A 19,758-nucleotide genomic window follows, 5' to 3' on the forward strand; every position below is an offset into this window, starting at 1 on the left:
AGCTCACAAGCTAAGAGTCATTGATGTATTCACACTTCCCATGAGCCAGCCAGACCGTGGGCTGAGCACGTGTTACACCAGGTGAATCAGTTATGGTGCCAGTAAATCCACATAGGGAGGCGAATCACGTGTTGACGCGGCTCTAAGACTAAAAATGACTCTTCTAACTCACAAGTGCAAATGTTAGTTCAATCAGACCATTTTATTTTTCTCATTTATTGTTTTTAGAGAGGGGAAATTTATCATTTTAAGCATAAAATGTCGCCCTTATCTATTTTATGTGTAGAGATGACACATAACTATTTTATTTGAAAAAAAACATTCTACCGTTCAAAAGTGAAACGTAGCCTGACAGTTTAATAACCAGTAGACTAAAACCTGGACCTTCCCCATCACCCTGAACAACAACCAAGGGCTGATATGTCACTTGCCGCTATGACAGAACCACCGTACAATTTCCATACAATTCTGTGACTTAACCCTGGCTTCAGACAGCTTGGTCCAGGCATAATAGGAGTGTCCACAGGATGCAAACACAGCTGCTTAATTCAGTTTTAAAAATTTAATCACCCAGTTTTTTTTTTTTTTTCCCCTCCAAGACACCAGCCAAGTGTTGGACTGATTTTTTTCCAGAGCATTTATTGGTTCACATCATGTAGATAAGAACTCTGTGTCCAAAGAACTTGGAGTTTCAAAGCGATGTGATGATGCAATGAGACATTTGACCAAATTCCATCCTGGAGTTGATGATCCCACCCAAACGGAGAGGAGTGGCTGCTTCTGGTTTGAACTAGTTCTCGAGGCAGTGGAGCCTGGTACAAACATCACTGGACCAGGGAAGTGGATATTGGGATTTTTGTCCTTGCTCTGCTATTAACCAGCTGGGCTAACTCTCACAGGCTTCCTCATCTATTAGTGAACTCTTTGAACCAGTTGACTTCAGTGGCTCCATTCAGCTTCTGAAATTTGACAATCCCAAGAAACGTCTCTTAAGGAACTGTTCTCCAACTTTGCCATCCCGAATAATCAGATCTGGTCCCGCTGAAATTTCCTGTTCCCAGTAATTACAATTAATTAGCAGAAATCTATGGCATAAAAAATTAATCATAGAGCAGTAAGGATGATAAAATCTAACCAGATGGTGATGAGATGAACTAAGAGGAGAAACTTCTTCTTCATTTCCAAAGTCCTGTTTCAAGAGTTTGCAGGCTCCTTGAACTTGGGTGATTACCGCAAGTCATTAGTCGTTTCTGCAAGCAGGGCTCAGCCTTAGGCTCGACCTGGCTTTGAAAGGCTCCAGGCTGGTCTGAAATTTCATTTGGAGCCTGATCAGAAATATACTGTGGGTGGTAGTGAGATCTACCTCTTTCTGTGTTTGAGGACAAAGAGCCTTCTGACAACTGGGTAGGAAGAAGGCTTCCAAATCCAGATGGAGCAAGTCAGGGCCAGAGTATCTGTCCTGTTTGCTGTCAAGCTAAGAAGGAGGATATTAGAAAGAAAGAAAGAGAAAGGAAGGAAGGAAGGAAGGAAAAAAAGAAAGGAAAGGAAAGGAAGAAAAACTTGCTAAAGGTCTCCTGCTGTTTGACTGTGCCTTACCCTGGCTAGGAAGGAGGAGAGTTTCATTAAGCTCTTCCCTTTGTGTCTGCATATCTTAGGGGGTAACTTTTCAACTCAGAAACTTTGGGTTAGAATGTGCTTTGTAAGCAGATCTGGGTTTTTGAAATCCTTGTGGAGTCTGGTCTCTGTCCTTCCTGTGTTTATCCTTAAATCCTCGTTGGCCTCCCTTCTCTTTTTATTTGCAGTGGATTCAGGTCAATGGCTCAGGATCGAATTCTTTTAAAATTTGAGAGTAATTTCAGAGGAAAAAGAGAACCTTCGAGATTCTCTAAAATTTGCTTGTAGGAAGAAAGACACGTTCTGTCCTTCAACCTACGGATATTTGTGATTTTGCTTTACAAACTGGGTTTATTCCTTCTGACCTCTCACTCCAGCGTGCTGGCCCCCTTGGGAATGGGAGAGGGGCCTTGGATCCCCGATAGAGACCTGACCCATACCTACATTTTCACCAAGGGTTTGGCCCACATGAAACTGTAGGAAAAGGCCTAATAAGGCACGTGAGTGTTTAACCAAACTCAAACAAATGATTAACTACAATGTGAGGAGAAAAACAATAACAGGAACCAACAGTGGTACGAACACAGATGAATCACATGTCAAGCCTTGCTGATTGACGTCAGACTGGCTGCAAACGGTGTCTGACAAGTTAAGGACAAGGTGACCTCCAGGGTCAGACACTTCTGCTTCTTTAGACTATTTTCCTTTTCCAGGTACCATCTCTAAGGGTGCGCAAACACATAGCAGAGGGGATTTTAGCAGGTTAGGGACCACATTTCAGAAATGATGCCCTAAAGAGATTTAGATTATCTGAATTTATTCTAAAGAAAAAAAAACTCTAAGAATTTCAAGACTTCAAAACAAAAATTTATATTTATCCTCTATCTGATCACCTTCACAAAAAACATTTTTTACTATTTCTACTCTGCTTCTGTCCCTATCACTCTTCCCTTTTTTTTTCTTATGACACTTATTACCACCTGACACGCCATAGACTTGTCTATGTCTGTCCCCCACCCCACTAGAATGTAAACTTTTTAAGAATAAGGACTTTTTTTTTTTTTTGGCTGCGTGGCATGCAGTATCTTAGTTCCCCAACCAGGGATTGAACCTGTGCCCTCTGCAGTGGAAGAGCGGAGGCCTAACCACTGGACCGCCAGGAAAGTCCCCAAGAACAGGGACGGACTGTTTATGTTCACTGTTGTATCCTCAACATATGGATCACTGCCCAGCTCACAGAGGTATCAGTGAGTGAATGAATCTAATCAAACACCTATCTAAGGGCATTCAGTAAATGTTTGTTATGGGAATTAGTAAATAAAGGGATAATTAAGTCTAAAAAGAAGGAAGGAAGCAGATTAATTGACAACCTATAACAAGGCTTCAATAAATGTTAGCAAACAATAATCATCATCCTTTTTATTATTATATACTTAAATTACCTGTCCATGATTTTAGATGACATATAACCAGGAGCTGAGTGGTCCAGGAAGGGGCAGCTGTAATGGCTGGGGTGACCGGCCCTCACTCCACATGGTTTCTTAGTCCCTAGTAGGCTAGCTCAGGATTTTTCTCACGATAGCAGTCTACAGCAGGGTTCCAAGAAGGCAAGCAGAAGTACTCAAGGCCTCTTGTCCTCAAGTACTCTTGAGGTATAGGCTTGAAGTCAGCACACCATCACTTGCTTCTGCTACATTTGGGTGGTCAGAGCAAGTCACAAGGCCAGCCCATATTCCAGGGGTTGGAAAATCAACTCCATCTCCTGATGGGAGGGCCAACAAAATCACATTGCAAAGAATGCAGAAACAGAGAGGGGTGAAGAATTAGGGTCAGTTTTGCAATCTGCCACAATGGCATGTATTTATATTCATTTGATGGATTCTTCTCCACTCATTAAAATGAAGCCTATGTAACCAGTGCATGGAGTTAAAAGGATAAATGAAAGAGTATGTGTTAACTTTTATTACAACCATATAAATATACATACAAAAGGTTAGAGGAGAATATACAGATATGATGGTTGCATAAGGATGCAGCTACTTTTTAAAAAATATTCTGACAGCTTTACTGGAGAATGCAAACCTCACATCACATCTGCACGCAGCGTAAGCCACATTTCCTTCCTTCAATAGGATTTGGCTGAAGTACCCAGTGAATGAACAAAAGAGTTATGGAGAGAAAAAGCAAATTTGGAATGTCCAAAATTCCACGCCAGACGATTCAATGGGCAGAAGGAATTTAGTGTGACATAGTATGCTTGCTATTTCTAGGGAAAAGGAGTTACAGCGTTTAGAGTACAAAGCAGAAAACCTTTGCCTGTTGAAGTATTTCGTGCAGGAGTGAAACCTTTCATTGTGTGACTAAATCAATGGAGATTATCTCCTCGGTCGGAATTTCCTTTTGTCTGCACGTGTCCTCGTCAGGCATCTGTTCCTGCATTCGGTTCAGTTGCTGAGTTCTCAAGTGAATGACTTGATTCAAGGTAATGCTGAATATTGGACTGAGGTTACTCTGTAGATATTGATGTCATGGCCGGCCTTTGACTCTATCTGAGGTCAGTCATCGACCGGCACATCACACTCAATGCCACGGGCTGACGTGAGCCACCGGTGGTGTGGTCCTCACGAGCTTGGATTTTGTGATGCTGAGGTTCTAATAAACCTGCTCTCGGGTACAATTTCTTCAGGAATGCTTGCAACAGCACTCACCTGTGGCCTGACTGGCAAACCGTGGTGTGTCGTGGGAAGTTGCAGGCGGGTTTACACTAGGGATGAACCCTCACATGGGGCCAAAAGGCACAGTTCTTCTGGGACAGCAAAGGAAAACAGAATCATAGAAATTCAGAGCTGGAAGGCGACTTAGCATCTGAGGAAAATCAGGTCCAGGGGCAGCGTGCTATTGGCATGTGCTCCTGCCCTAAAATGAGTTGCAGTGAGGTTTTTCCAGACCTCCTCTCCACTGTCCTGTTGCCCATGAGGATTCTCTGTTCTCCCGCAGACAGCAGAGCGCTAGGAGTACCAGCGCCTGAAACCGGCAGGAGGAGAACCGCTCTGCAGGGAGAGGACCATGTCTCTCCCCATTTCACCTGCTTCCTGCTGACCTCCGGAACTACGAGTCCAGGGAGACGTGTGCAAGCTGCCGGTCCTCCATCCTATCCCAGCCTCTTGCCCACACTTCCCAGGTTCTTGGTTTAATCCTCTAGCCCAGGCTAGAGCCTGTGTGTCCCCAAACCCTCTCCTCTCGGTTCATAACAAAACGTGCGCTCAGAGACTCTTGCAAAGTGATGTATAACTTATTTATTTATTTATTATTAATTAATTTATTTATTTATTTTGGCTGTGTTGGGTCTTCATTTCTGTGCTAGGGCTTTCTCTAGTTGTGGCAAGTGGGGGCCACTCTTCATCGCGGTGCGCGGGCCTCTCACTATCGCGGCCTCTCTTGTTGCGGAGCACAGGCTCCAGACGCGCGGGTTCAGTAGTTGTGGCTCACGGGCCCAGTTGCTCCGCGGCATGTGGGATCTTCCCAGACCAGGGCTCGAACCCGTGTCCCCTGCATTGGCAGGTGGATTCTCAACCACTGCGCCAGCAGGGAAGCCTCTATTTATTTATTTTTAAAGACGATTTTGACCATTTTTAAAGTCTTTATTGAACTTGTTACAATGTTGTTTCTGTTTTCTGTTTTCTTTTTTTGGCCACGAGGCACGTGGGATCTTAGCTCCCCAACCAGGGAGAGAACCTGCACCCCCCGAATTGGAAGGCAAAGTCTTAACCACTGGACCGCCAGGGAAGTCCCTATAACTTATTTAAATCCCAAAGCGCGGACCTTCTTTGAGGGATTTGCATGGTCATGAGGACTGACCCTTAAGGAACTGGAACTCTGAGAGAGGAACCCACGGAAGGGGCACAGACACGCGCTCAGGAAGGTCTGGAGGCAACTTGAAGGAGTGAAGCAAGCCAGCGGGCGGGGTGAGGTTCTCCAACAGCCTCCTTCGCAATAAGGGTTTCGGGGTGACTGGTCGACACCATGGTCTGTGCCGGTTCAAAGAGGTTCAAGGGGACAGAGTCAGGGTGCTGCCTTTTCTTGTCTTGGCCGGACTCTTCACCCTCTGGTGTAACAGCCAGGTCATCCTTCTGGAGAAATTCTGGCGATAGTTTCTTCTTTGTTATTTTTTCAAAAGAAGCTGGAAATCTGAGTTCTATATGAAATCTTCCGATTCTTAAATGCTGGCTATTTCCTCCAGTGGTGGAATTTCTTTGGGGTGGGGGGGAGGGGTAGAATCATATCATCCGTGGACTGAATCTGGCCCTCAGGATGCTCTTCTGTGACCTCTTCTCCCTTGGAGAAGGGGGTGAGATGGGGTGGGGCAGAGCAGGCACTCCCCAAATCATAAAGTAGAGGAGGCTTATTGGAATTGAGGAAGTGTAGGATTCTTGTTTTATGTTTCTCAAAAGCAGACATGATTTTTAAAGGCTGTGTGACCCTTCCTTAGTGAATGGCTACCCACATGTGGCCACGCACATAGGACCATGTGCGCCATGAGCAGAGGGGTCAGGCGGCACGAGGCTGAAACATACAGATATGGGGTCACCGCACTATCCAGGCTACCCTGTGTGTGCCCACCCTCCAACCACGTCCTGGGTGTGGAGCAGGAAATGGTCTTACAGAGATGGCCAGCAAGGAAAAACTGTGGAATCTCAGTGCTCTAACCCACCTTAACAGACATCTGTTCAACCCTGTCGTTTTACACAAATAAACTGAGCCCAGAGAAGGAGGGACCCCTTGCTCTCAAGCTCACACAGCTGGTTTACGGCTGAACCAAGACTACAGCTCAGGGCTCTGCTCCCAGAGCAGAGTTTGTCTTAAATATCTTCTTTCTCCCTCACCCCCATCCTCACTCCAGAGGGAGTTGTCCTAAAGGGTATCTGTGAAGTGAAAAATAGGAAAAATCAAAGACAGCTTCCTTTCAGGAACACTGTGAGACTCTTCATATCAAAAATTTCACCAGCTAGGAAAAACCACCTTTCTCAAATCATGCACCCCTATTTAGGGCTCAGAAAACAGAGACGCCAAATCATTTTGTGCTTTGCTTAATTATGATGAAGAGCTTAGTAAGTGTATGTGTGTGACACTCTACTGGGCATTTTATACACCCTACTGCCGTTAATCTTCATTATTAACTCCATTTTACAGCTGGGGGAACCGAGGCTTTAAGAAGCTAAGAAGTCTGCCCAAAGGCTCACAATTATTAAAGGACAGAGCTGGTACCTGACCCAGAGCCCTAACGTAATAAATATGGCCCTTATAGCTGAGCTTCACCCCTGACTCATCTTCCAAGAGATGTTAGCTTTCAACGGTCCAGTTCCCAGAAAACCTACTACCATCCTGCCATCTAGGGAGCTGCCCCAGTCTCTTATACAAAACACTACTGTGTGCCCACTTCATCACACTTTTTTTTTCAGGCTCCAAAAATGTGATCTCTCTCATGATGCCAATTAAGCAGGAATAACGGACTTCTACTCAATAGTTAACCATTCAACATGTATGGAAGAAAATCCTGGAAGGTTTGTTTCAAATACGAAAAGTGTCAGCTCAAAGGAAAATTCTTTTAATAATTCTCTGGAGGGGGGAAGTGTTCTAGAGGAAGACTTCCTGCAACTTTAACCAAAATGTCATGGATTGTGTACACTATAATGGCAGAATGTCTTGATCCCAGAAGAATACACAAAAACAGAGGAGGTAAATTAGATTCATCATTTTGACACCTGAAAGGATGTCAAGAAACCTTTAACCCACTGATAATCAGCGGAGGGCACTGTCATTGTGGATCGCTCAACCAGACTATGGGGTATCCCATTAGCAAGCTGGCTGGCCTATTAGAGGCACGCAATTCTTTCATATACTTAGTGTGGAAGTGGAGAGGATTCAAAACAGTTTCCTTGTCTCTGACACATATCCAAATTTTTAATAGCAGCTAAGTACCTTACTAAGCAATTGAATAAAATAATGCATTCAAGCCCCAGAAAACCTTTTCAGACCTCTTTTTATCTCTACGTTTTACTGATGGAAAAATGGATTGTAATTCACATTTACAGACTGGGTACATGCCGTGCAATGGATTTTTTTTTCTTTGTAAAACTCAAGCATGCCAAACTATTGGAGGAGTTAAGCGATTTTTGATCATTTTGAAACTAGCTGTCAGATTTAATCTGTGCTAAAGAGACAGAGGGCAAATGTATTCTGAAGCTTGTTATATAATTTACAGATTATTTTTGCAATTTATATTCCATCAAATAGGGTATATTAGGCTCTCAGAAAGCACGTAATGATCAATTAATTTCAGCAGAGCCATCCTGGTGGCACTTATGGGACAGACATGATTAGACCCTTTTCAAGCAGAGTCCCAAGGTCAAGTCATCAAATAGGACTGATTACATTTTCTAATGGTTTCTCCATGCCCATTAAAGAGCACCCAGCCATTCAGACTCTCCTCTGATCATGACATTCAAAATTTGCTCTGAAGGCTCCTGACAAGCAAAAATGTATTCTCTAATCTTTAACCACATAAACAATAGCTAACCACTTGTAATTGAGTTTAAATTGATTTCAGGTGGCTTCAGAGAAAAGCAATTTCTACAACAGATTAACCTCTTAATTAAAGTATATTAAGAATACTGTCAGGTGTAGAAATTCTGCTACAGCAGAAAATTATACCTCATTGACATTCATTTATGAAAGAATTGCTGCTCTATTCCCAGGTAACAGGTTACTTATTGGTGGCTCTTGCTTCACTAGGTCAACTCAAGCCTGACTCACTCTGTAGGCTCTCCGTCTTCTGTAAGGGACACGTGTGGGGGAAGGAGGGGGTGATGTAAAGTAGACATTGTTTATGGCATGATGCTGTCCTTCTATTTACGTCTGCAGAAAGTTACTTCTCTCAAAAAAATGGAAACTTCTGGAAAAACCATAGACTCCCTTAAATGATCTGAGGGTTGAGGAAAATCATGGGTCAGCCTCCACACCCATAGTGACCAAACAGGTCTCTGCCAGGTGTTCTTTGGTGCATTTAAGTAGACATCATCCCTGTCCTCCAAGTTCTTGCTGCGCAGGAGCGGTCCTCAGATCAGCCTCACTTGGGGACTGTTAGAAATGCAGAGTCTTGGGCCCCTCAGGTTTCCCCCCCACACAACTCCAGACCTACTAAATTAGAGTCACCATTTTAACAAGATTCTATACATCAGAAACACTTGGTCAGTTTGATGAAAACAACAACGGAACTGGTGTTGAGCATGATAGAGACCAAACAATTTCCTCTGCACTTTTTATTTTTCATCTCCCTTCTTTCAAGAACATCCTGGCTTCCCGTATTTCCTATGCTGGCTGTGACCATCCCAGGTGAGTTCAGTCCCACTCACTCGATTCCAGCCCAGAACATGGGACATTTGGAGTTCCTGACTTGGGCTGAATCAGGCTTTAACCCTGTGCTGCCTCCATGGGCCTGGGACAACCTGACCTTGGTAGTTTGCTCTTTTGGCATTAGACCCATAGCTCATGTTCCTGCATTGGTCCCAGCCTCTGTCATCCTCAGCCTGGGGATTTTTTGTTGCTCTCTGAACTTGCATTTTTGATCTTGCCCACCTGGTCTCAAGACACCTAGCCTTACCTGTCTAAACTTAGACTGTGGCATTGACTTCTAACCCACCCCATAGGTGGCAGCCTCCAGCCCACCTCAGCGTGGCTTGTGGTTGTTCAAAGGAAGTCACACAAACATGCAGCTGTGCTCAGCACCCAGGTATGGTTAGAAAAATTGGTTTAGAACGGCAAATCTCAGGCTTGACTACACACTAGAATCCCCTGAAGAGATTAAAATTTTCCAGTGCCAAGGGTCCCATCCCAGATGAATTTAAATCAGAATCTCACGTCCTGAGCATAAATGTTTATAAAAGCTACGAGGTAAGATGCAGCCAGAGTTAGGAGGCACTCGCTGAGAGAAACTTCTCCGCCCGGGCCACGCCCACCCCCGCTCCATCCTCTCTGCTTGAGTAACAATTTACTTCCTCTTATATTCCACTTAGCCTCTCCCCACCACCAGAGCATTTAGAAAATAGTGAATGAACAGTGTAGCGCTTCTGTGGGTCTCAATGGGGGGAAGGCGAGGAAGGGGGGCGGGGAGGAAGGACATCCCTGGATTATCAATCACATTGCTAAGGCTGTGCCAAGAGGGTTATGCAGGATGGACGGTACACTGACCACCCCAACTTCCCCCAGCTGAAGGTGCGCGACTAGCTCAGAAGAATCAGAAAGTGAGAAAATGTAACCCGGTAATCACAACCACCCTCAAGCCCGGAAGAAAGCAGACGAAGCACCAGGGAAGAGATTTCACATGATACAGCACATGTTTTCCTACTTGCAGATGTTCCAAGAAAGAAAAAATACTCCCACACTGTTGGCGTCCGTAAATGGCAGTTCTAACCTGTCCTGAGCACGCCTAAGTCTTGCAGCACCCGTAAGGTGGATGGGGGCACCGGGCCATCGGCATGGGGTCTGACCACGCCCAAGATCTACAGGCTTTGGAGGAGGAGGAGGCAGCCCTGCCCCCATGCCCTCCAGGGCTCCGCCCCTGGGTGGGTCTGAGCCCGCAGGGAAACCAGGTCAAAACACCTGCTGCGGTGAGGGGGAAGCGAGGGCGCCCCTGACGTGCTTCCTCACTCACCTTTTCCTTCATGGGTCAAGAATTCATAACAACTGCCACCGTGTGCTGGTTCTCTAAGTGCCATCCCCAGCCCAGCAGAGGAGCTGCACCTGGGAACCAGAGAGACATGCAAATTCTCCCGGGGAGGGTCCCGCCCAGACCCACTGAATCAGAAATTTTAGAGGGGGGCCCAGCGAGTTCTGTTTTAAGATGCCCTCCAGGTGGCTCTAACACACGCTCAAGTTTTTTATCGTTACTTAGAGCGTTCTTAGGTGTCTCCTCAGTCGTCTTTCGGATCCGGTCTGGAAAAGAGAGGGGATGGGGAAAATGCCGGCTCTCTATTCAGATGCCCGCGCCCTGGTGCCTGCGGGGCTTCCCGGCTGGTTCTCAGCAGTCCCCCTTCTGAACCTCTGAGCCTCTGTTTTCTAGGCTCCTGCCTGCCTGGACATAACCTTTGTCTGTTGAACCTGAGGGAGCTGCCTTATCCTTCCTGCCTCAGTTTCTCTCCCAGGCCCTGCTCCTCTGCCTGGTCCTTCCTGCTCTGCTTCCTCCTCTCATAACGGCTGAGGCCCAATCTCATCCTCTGGGCAGCAAAGACCCTGGGTGACGCCGGCTCTGTTTGCCCTTCCTATCTGTCACCCTCCCCTGGCCAGCTACATTTAGTTAGCGACCAATGGGCTGCTATTAGCAAATTCTTTTGAATGAAATAATTAAGGACTTTTGGTTTCCCAAGTCCTCCTGCTTGTATTATCTCATCAGATCGCTGTGACAGTCAAATAAGGAACTCAGGTGTTACCCCTATTTAACAGTCAGGGACACTGAGACCAATCCAGGTGATGGTCCAGTTAATAGGAGAGCAAAGACTGCAATTCAGGTCTCCCAAACCCTGACTCAGTGCTCTCCCCACTGAGCTGCATTTTCCACCCTCTTCATTCATCTCTCCAGTGGTATTTTCCACTCTCCCCAATAGCACACCATCAACATTTTAGGCAACGGATTTGTAATCAACATTCACCTACAGCAAGAACTGGTTGAAACTGGACAAACAGCAAAGGATGTATTCTGCCTTGTCACACAGGTGCGCTCCAAAGATTTAGCAGAAGATAAGAAGGGGGAGGTTTGGGCCACACAGAGGGGTCACCTGCAGCCATAGTGATTGATTTCTGGGGTCAAAGGATGCTCTGGTGATTGACAGAGTTGATTAATGGGTCAATCACTCCTGCAGTGGTTGAGAAATCAAAAGATTTTCAACTTGAACCTCTTGTTAGTCTACATCTACCTCTCATTTCTTAGGATGATCAACCAACAAGGACCTACTGTATAGCGCAGGGAACTCTGCTCAATGTTATGTGGCAGCCTGGATGGGAGGGGAGTTTGGGGGAGAATGGATACATGTATATGTATGGCTGAGTCTCTTTGCTGTGCACCTGAAACTAGCACAACATTGTTAATCAGCTTTACTCCAATATAAAATAAAAAGTTTTTTAAAAAAAGAATACATTTGGGTATTGGAGAGCTAAAGGGATTCCCTATACAATCCTCAGCTGCAAGCTCCCTTCCCTGAAGGCCATGCCCTGCCTGGAAAAGTATTGATACTTATCTGCCAGCCTGGGTCTGCCCGGAGGTTAGGGGCTCAAGGCCCTCAGCTGGGTCACCTCCAGTGTCTGGTGGGAGTTTGGGTGGACCACTTACCCACATTCCCAGATTCTGAACTCCTCTCTTGGCCTCTCCATGCAAGTCCTATGTCCAGATTGCAATGTGGGAACCAGACAGGTGCCTGTTGCCCCAGCCTCCGTGACCAAGGCCTTGACCTCTGGACATCCGCCTCACCACCTCTCTGCCTGTGGGTGCTGCCCTGTGGGGACCTCTGCATTCTAAACTCGTCCAGCCTGTGGGGAAGCCAGACCCGGGGCCATGCCTTCTGGTTCGGCTGGCTAACTCGGGCTCTGATCGCAGCTCTGCCTTTGAGACTCACATGAACTCCATTTCTCACATCACCACCTGGCCTTCTGGCACCACACGCTCTCAAGACGACCCACCCCAAGCCCAGCCTGCCTCCCAGGGCAAAGTCTCCCTGGTCATTTGTGACCCATGGTTCCTGTGACCCGGCACCGTCTCTCCAGCTCAGTGGAGGGTCAGGACTGCACTGGTCGAGCTGCCTGGGATTCAGATCTAGAGCATGGCTGGGGATGAACAAACAAAAGGAAAGAAATGAATATATGAAGAATGGATCGACCAATAAACTGCACGTGGAGAAAGTAGACAACAAGCATACCCAGAACAGCCTCTGCTTTCAAACGTGAAGCAGAAAGGAATTCATCCTCCCTTCCCCATGTCAGCTGACCCTGGATCCCACAGGGATTTCCACACCTCCTCACAAGTGGTCTAAGTCCTCCGTTCTTGTGAGAGGTCCCCGCACTTTCCTGAGCAAATGACAGTGAAGAGGATGATGCAGAGAGGATAAAATAAGAAGAAATAAAGGAAATGAGCAATAGAAAATAGCTTTTAATAAGCACTTACTTTGTGCCAGGCACTGTGCTAGACACTGAGCATGCAGTGGCCCCCGAGATCCTTGCCTTATCTCCTATAATAGTAACATCACCCCCAGTGTCTGGGTGACAAAACTGGTGAAGCCAGAATGTGGTTCCAAACCTGTGCCCCTCACCACCATGTGAGGTTCCTTTTCTCACAGGCACTGGGTTCTCTCTTCTGAGGCTTAGTTCACTCCTTCATTTTGGTCTCAAGAAGTGGTGGCTTGGTTGGCCAACCCCCATCATCACCATATGTGATGTTTTTACCTATAATCTTCTTTTGATCAAATTATAGCCTCAATATGATCCCTTGAAGTGTTGAAAAATGAAATTGACCAGCTAGGTCCAGTAATTTCAGCTCATGTGTCCCCGGAAGAAGGCTGAACTTGGATCTCATTCACTGCCTTGACTGTGTGACCCTGAAAACCACCGGCCATCTCTGAGTCGGCTCTCTACCATTCTATGCCTCCATACTGCTGATCAGAAATCAAAAGAGCTATTGATTTAGGAGCACTGGAAAACACTACCAAAAGTAAATTATTATTACGTCCAAGGAGTAGTTCAACTCTTTTTTTTTCTTGCTGAATTTACTAACTACCTAAGAGTCAGGAAGGGAGGGAGACAAGATCTTTTATGGCTGGGTTCGTTCCAACAACAGTACTTTCCACAAACATCCATTAAGGTCTTAACATGAGCCAGGCACTTTTATAGATCTTTTCTCTTTTCAGAGACAAGACATTTATGACCAGGTTACTTCTGCATCTTCTCATATTTGGGCGGGTGTTACACCTGCTGTGGACTAAAGCTGGGGAGCTGGACCTGGATAGGTCAGTCGACTGGATTCGGACACCGTGGTTGGACCCCACCGGCACCCAACTGTCCTCATCCCGCCTCGGCTCTTTGCCACATGGGCATCTGTGTGTGCTTCTTCACGGAGGCCATTTTGTCACACGGATTCCCCGCAAGAGAGTGAGAATGAATCACAGGAGCTCCGTCACCCTGTAACAGGCAGCTCCAAACACGTGTCCTGCCGAGTGTGAGTGAGGCCAAGTGCAGACTCAGAGGCAGTCTCCTTCCCAGCTTTCTACATTTTTCCGTCTAGCTTCTCTTCCTGGGTTTGTTTTGCCTTTAGGTTTTCTTTTCTTTTTTTTTTTTTTTTTCAACTTTATACCTAGTTTTTGATACTTTCCTCTAAGTGCCTTGGCTAAGAAAGAGGCAGTATGAGTTTTTTTGGAGAAATGCATTCAGAGTAAATATAGTATAGTATTACTATATTTTATATAGTATATTTATACTATATATAATATAAAAATATATATAAAGTTTATTTATACTGTATATAATATTTATACTATATTACATGTCGTATAAATAAACCCATGATAGACTGTGGTATTTCTCCATTTCTTTTAACTAAACATACACCAGAAACTTATTTTTAACAGAAACTTTTTATTGAGATATAATTCCAATACCTTACGATTTGCTCACCTAAATTACACAGTTGGTTGGTTTCTAGCGTGTTCACAGAGCTGCACATCCATCAGCAAAATCAGCATTAGAACATTTTTATCACCCCGAAACAAAACTCCATACCCATTGGTGGTCACTCACCACATCCCCCTAAACTTCTCAGCCCAAGGCAACCAGTGAACTACTTTCTGCCTGTATAGATTTGCCTATTCCAGACACTTCATATAAATAGAATCATCTAATACGTGGCCTTGCTGTGACTGGCTTCTCTCACTTTGGCATAATGTTTTCAAGGTCCACCGGTGTCATAGTTCCCAGTAACTTTTGCATCTCTTCAGTTAGGAATTCAGACTCATGGTTGCTTCTCATGGAACTTTGCATTGTCTTTGCTTCTCTTGGAATAATAATAATAAATAATAATAAAAGTATCCTTTAGTGGGTGCCTATATACATATTGTCTCATCCTCACAACAACCTATAAGGGAGTTACTATGGTCACTATTTCTCAAGATAAGAAACCAAGAAATGTCATCATGCTCGTTAGTGATAGAGCCGGTATTCTAACTCAGGTCTCTGAGTCTAAATCTGTCTCCTCTGCCACACACGGTAAGTCTGTCTTGGAAGATGAGTCCTAGTTATTACCAGCAGCATCGTAAACACCTTCAACATATGTTTCTGACTCTTGAAACCCAGTGCTGGCCCATGGCTGTGGCTTGGACTTGCACCAGAGGAATAGAGAAGAAGTTCCTTCAAATGAAACACCCAGAGACGTAGCCTAGGCGGGAAACGAGGCGGGATGCACCATGGTCAAGACTGTGGGACTCCAGAGTCCAAAAGAGACCCAGCTTCAAACCCCAGCTCTTCCAACTTTTAGTCGTGTGTCCTTTGAGCAGTTACTTTCTGAGTCTTGATTTTCCCACCTGTAAAATGGGGAGAATGTTTCCTACTTTGTGGAATTGTTACGGGAATGAAATAAAAAGGTGAGGGCTCAGCATGGTGCCTAGTACAAAGTAAATGCAGGAGAATATTCACCGCTACTGATTATGATCACCGCCTTAGACAAAGATGGGATGGCATTTTGTCAGTCATCCAGGAAGCCCACACTCATGGCCTCTGCACATTCTCTCACACACACACACACACACACACACACACACACACACACACCAGCGTAGTTTGGGAGACAAAAAAGCAATCCATTAGACAATATATTGAGTACAGGCACATCTGGGAGGTATTGTGGGTTCCGTTCCAGACCGCCGCAATAAAGTGAATACCGCAATAAAGCAAGTCACACAAATTTTTTGCTTTCCAGTGCACATGAAAGTTATGCCTGTTTTGTTCACTGCTACATTCGTCCTGCCTAAAATAGTGTCTGGCACCTTGTAGGGACTCAAATATTTGTCATTTGACTGAATGAGTGAATGTTTGTGCAATACTTTTGTGATGAACAATTAAATACATATGTATACTTATGTGTTTATATATGTCTATGCGTATATATGTATATACTTGTAGATGTGTATATGTAATAACTGTTGAGATTGTGACAACTGTCAAAGACAGACATAAAGATACTGATGCTTTAAGACCAGAGGAGGCTGTCTTGTATGGAGCACTCTTCCTGTGACCTCTTTACCCCCGACCTCTCACCTTTCATTTGGGATTACTTTTCCTTCACTTTTTTCCTACATTAATGGTTCTTCATTGGAGCTCCAGTATATATAAATGCAGAAAGTCAATGAATGAAAGGAATAAGGCTATGAAATATTTTAAACTAGAGGTGATAGAGGGCAGTTTCTGTCTTACATTAGCCTCAAAATCCATTGTGTTTCTGCTTGCACCAGATTAAGAACATTTCTATCTGTATAGGTAAGTATTTACAAATAATAACTTTTTAAGTAAACAGGTCATCTTGTGGGCTCAGAAGATGGTCCAGTTGAACTGAGATAACAAGAGAAGATTTACCCAAGTTCTTGTAGCTCAAGTGGATGCATCAATAGGAGCACAAACTGATGAGTGAGTGCTGTCTCCCATTGCTAAACGTTTGATACAAAATAAATTTATGCCAGTGTTGTTAATTATAACTTTTTAATATGAAAAACTTAGTTCTTAAATAAAAATTGAATGAAATGGTTGCAGTTTATCCAAGCCACGGCAGAGACCTGCAGAAAACGTTGGCAAGCTTTGTTCTGAAGGGGCATTGATTGGTGACCTGTTGACACCTTTCCGTGTTGGCAATTTCACTACCTCTTTGGCAGAGCTGACATCCCAAAGGTGCCCAACCCAGTGTATTATGTGAAGCTTAAAATGAAAACACGTGAGGAGCCCAGCCTGGTAGACATCTCGTGTTGCCTGCATACCTGTCCCCATACCCACACCTTCTCAGAAGAGAATACGACACTGCCAGGCTAAAGGGTTGGTAGCAGTGTCTATCCTCAGGATGTTTTCACAGGTTTGGCTTGATGTGAACATTCAAGATGCAAATGGCCATCTCTCTGCAGCCCCCTTGAACACTACAAAAAGCATGGGGAGCTTCTGTCTCTGAATTCAGCTCCTGCCCTCATTGAAGTCTCCATCCTAGCACCATACTCTTTGGCTCTTTCAATGCAAGCATTTTTTAAAATGAATTCATCCTAACCAGCATGGATCCCACTTAATATGGTTCAATATAGAATGCTCTTAGAATAAAATCCAAACACCTTGCCTTGCTCTCCAAGATTGGGCTGCTGTCTTATCATCCTGTCTCATCTCATACCTCACGCCCTCTTGGCACCTCCGAGCTTTTTTTCCCACCACCTGGCCTTTGCTCATACTGTTCCTACTTTCTGGAACGTGCTTTCCCCAGCTATTTTTAAATGGCTTTTTTTAAATGGCAACTCCCCTGTCCTACTTCATCTGCCCCCTGTTGGATTCTGTCTACCACATTGATCTTTTTTTTTCCCAGTACACCTCAAATTCTTTAAATATCTTGCCTGGTGAATAATTCAAAAAGAGTCATGTACTGCAATGTTCATTGCAGCTCTATTTACAATAGCCAGGACATGGAAGCAACCTAAGTGTCCATCGACAGATGAATGGATAAAGAAGATGTGGCACATATATACAATGGAATATTACTCAGCCATAAAAAGAAACGAAATTGAGTGATTTGTAGTGAGGTGGATGGACCTAGAGTCTGTCATACAGAATGAAGTAAGTCAGAAAGAGAAAAACAAATACCGTATGCTAACACATATATATGGAATCTAAAAATAAAAAACAAAACGGGTTCTGAAGAACCTAAGGGCAGGACAGGAATAAAGATGCAGACGTAGAGAATGGACTTGAGGACACGGGGAGGGGGAAGGGTAAGCTGGGACGAAGTGAGAGAGTGGCATGGACATACATACACTACCAAATGTAAAATAGATAGCTAGTGGGAAGCAGCCGCATGGCACAGGGAGATCAGCTTGGTGCTTTGTGACCACCTAGAGGGTTGGGATAGGGAGGGTGGGAGGGAGACGCAAGAGGGAGGAGAATATGGGGATATATGTATATGTATAGCTGATTCACTTAGTTATAAAGCAGAAACTAACACACTATTGTAAAGCAATTATACTCCAATAAAGATGTTAAAAAAAAAATCTTGCCTGGTGATTTCTTTTTTTTAAATTAATTTTATTTATTTATTTTTTTGGCTGTGTTTGGTCTTCGTTGCTGTGCGTGGGCTTTCTCTAGTTGCGGCAAGCGGGGGCTACTCTTTGTTGCAGTGCGCGGGCTTCTCATTGTGGTGGCTTCTCTTGTTGTGGAGCACGGGCTCTAGGTGCGCGGGCTTCAGTAGCTGTGGCACATGGGCTCAGTAGTTGTGGCTCGCGGGCTCTAGAGTGCAGGCTCAGTAGTTGTGGCACATGGGCTTAGCTGCTCCACGGCATGTGGGATCTTCCCAGACCAGGGATCGAACCTGTGTCCCCTGCATTGGCAGGTGGATTCTTAACCTGCGCCACCAGGGAAGTCCTGCCTGGTGATTTCTTTGAGTATTTTCCATCTTCCTTCACTAAAACTTAAGCTTCATGATGGCAGAAACTTTATCTTGCTTGCCACTATATTCCTAGTGCCTAGCACATAGCAGATGTTCAAGAAATATATACTGAATGAACGAACAAATGAGCAAATGAGAACTATCCCCAACGTTGACATAATTTGGAGAACACAAAGGATTGGGCTGAGAACTAATAATTTAGAGCGTAGAGTATACACAGTTGTAAATGAGAGAAAACCTCAGTGCCAATAGACAGAGAAGCAATTCCGGAAACCATAAATAATTAGAAGCAAGATTTTTTTCAGAGGATAGTAAAAAAAGTCACCTCTCTTAGCCAATAATGGATCAATTTGGAGGCAGCCTGCACCGGGGAAGTCTTACAGTGTGTGGCAGGTCCCCAGCCATTGAGCTAAAGTTCCAGAAAAGGATGCAAATGTTTGGGGAAAGATTTAAAACTAGGCAGGACCCTGGGCTACGGGCCTATCTGTGAGTCTGTCTGTGGGGAAAAGACCAAGTAGAATCCAGAATTAAACCAGAGATCCCTTGTTTTGGCCCTTCCTCTCTAAGATACAAAGGTCAATGCTTGGTGCTCAGGATCAGGCTGGGCCAAGCCTGTGGGCATAGGTTGGGGTGAGAGGTTAGCCCCACATAGGGAGGAGTTGAAAAACAGAGACCAGAAGAGGGGAGCGGACATTCGTCATCATAACGACATCCAGCACGGCATCAGGGATTAGGAAATACTATCTCCCAAGAGCACGTGCTACAATGGGTTCCTGCCCCACAAGAAAGAATTCTCTAGACCTCACAGGTACACACCCAGTCTTACTCTCACACCTTTGCATTTGCTGTTTTCTGTTCCTTGGAATACCTTCTCCCACTTTTTATCTGGCAGACACTTGCTCGCTCTTCAGAAGCCAACGCACACGTCAGTTCCGCTGTGGGCCCACACAACTCTGCTTCCCATGGACGCCTGAAATCCAGCCCCACCCCACGACATCTGGGTCTGGCACAGGGGCCTTGCATGTCTTGTTCTGTCCCGAACAATCATGGCACCTGTGCCTGAAATAAGCCCTCATGAGCGAGGGCAGAGGGAGCATCTTACCCTGGCCCTGTCTCTCCAGGTTCACACTCTGCGCGCCCAGGTGGGCACAGCGAGAAGCCAGAGCAGGCAGCCCCCTGCCGTGCTGATTCTTCAGTCGCTGACCTTCGTGTTCAGAATGGACAACACTCACCACCTGATGTGGGTCCAGGCCAGGCCCACAACGTGTGACCGTTTTTTCCATTTTGGGCTCACACGGCCCGTCAACTGGTCTGTGGGAGCTGCCAGGGTTCCCAAATCTGCTGCTTCTTTTTCCTGCCTCTGCGTTTCATGGTTCACCATCACTCCGACTCCAGAACAGCGCTCTCCAGTCCTGATGGCTGGACACATC

The 19,758-nt window shown here is 45.2% G+C and overlaps 1 protein-coding gene across 7 annotated transcripts in view; it reads right to left on the minus strand.

The window, feature by feature from the left end:
• LOC132352311 (uncharacterized) overlaps positions 1-19,758 on the minus strand; it is a 269,512-nt gene that overhangs the window by 17,862 nt on the left and 231,892 nt on the right. The window contains exon 5 of one of the 7 annotated variants that reach the window (XR_009498662.1): positions 6,356-6,536. The exons of the other annotated variants lie outside the window; for them this stretch is intronic. The gene's annotated coding sequence lies outside the window, so the exon portion shown is untranslated. Of the gene's footprint in view, positions 1-6,355; positions 6,537-19,758 lie in introns of those variants that run through there. 7 annotated transcript variants of the gene reach the window in all.

The sequence above is a fragment of the Balaenoptera ricei genome, chromosome 18, assembly GCF_028023285.1.
Source record: "Balaenoptera ricei isolate mBalRic1 chromosome 18, mBalRic1.hap2, whole genome shotgun sequence".
NCBI lineage: Eukaryota > Metazoa > Chordata > Mammalia > Artiodactyla > Balaenopteridae > Balaenoptera > Balaenoptera ricei.